Here is a 1,352-nt window from a genome sequence, read left to right as displayed (position 1 = left end):
AGTGGCAAGCCGGGGACTCACAGAAGCGGTGAGCGGACACTGGTGGGGGGGAGAAAGAGGGCTGTGTTCTCAGAGAGCCAGACAGGGAAGCCGAGAGCAGGGAGATGAGCTGCAGAAAAAACTCCATACAAATGAATAGGAGGCCGCTGATTGGCTGAAATCAGCAGACTCCCATTCATTTGTATGTGTATTTTCTTTCTGCTGCTCATCTTCTGGCTCCCCTGCCTGGCTCTCTGAAAACACAGCCGTCCAGCTCTCCCCGTCAGCGTCCGCTCACTGCTTCTGTGAGTCCCCAGCCAGCCACACTTCGTCCCCCCGCCCGGCTCCCCTCCGACGTCCGGCTCCCTGGGAGTTGCATGTGATAAATCGCATGCAATTTATCACATGCAAAACTTAGCAAGTGCCAAATAGTGTCATAGTCCTCCCAGGGAGCTGCCATGGAAATTATGCCCGAAATTAGGCCTAATCCATACCCTCTCTTCTTGCAGTCTAACCCCAACCCTCCTGCTTGTGCCTAAGCCTATACCCCCACCCCCCTCTGCTCACCTTAACCAGCCCCGGCATATATAAGTTTGGGATGTGGGTTGTTGGGATTCCATCATCGAGATTCTGACAAGTGTCGTGTTACCGGTGCTGGTCTTCTGACCACTAGTATCCTGTCTGTCGGGATGCCCACTACATCCCCAAGGGTTTACTTATTAGATGCTGATTAAGCATGGTGACATATATTATATAAATATCTAAAAAATATATAGAAAGTTCATGGGGTCTTCAAACAAGTCATTCATATTTCAAGTTAAATGAAAAACAGAATGATTGGAGATTTTGGAGGTATCTAATCAACTTGTACTGTATATAGAAATGTGGAAGGTTTAATCACTTGGTGTTCTATGCTACAATGAATTGTTATACTGTATATTTTACATAAAGTTTTTTTGCATATTAAAACTAGTTATGTTAACAATTTCTCCTAGACAAATATCTGAAAGAAGTTAGCAACAAACAAACTCCCTACTAAGAAGTTGTTTACCATCCACGTTTTATTTTTTATCTGTTTAAACCATGGATAGATGATCCGCAAATCATTGCAGACAGAAATATCTGCTCAGTGGGAGTTTCACATATATCCAAACAGAAGGGAATGGGTCATATGGTCGACTCAATGAAGGTCGACATACTGAAGTCCACAGGGCTTAGGTCAACACCTGAAATAGGTCGACATGACTACGGTCAGAAGGTTGACACAAGCATTAGGTCAACAATGGGAAGGTCCACAGTCAAACGGTAGACATGCATTTTCTTTCACTTTTTTTGTCCCAAAAGCCAACATGGACACTGTATAAGTGTAACAC

Source organism: Crinia signifera, chromosome 2 (genome assembly GCF_055691185.1).
Source record: "Crinia signifera chromosome 2, ASM5569118v1, whole genome shotgun sequence".
In the NCBI taxonomy this organism is placed as follows: Eukaryota; Metazoa; Chordata; class Amphibia; order Anura; family Myobatrachidae; genus Crinia; species Crinia signifera.
The sequence above is the reverse complement of the archived record's forward strand: the minus strand, read 5'-3'. Positions refer to the sequence as shown.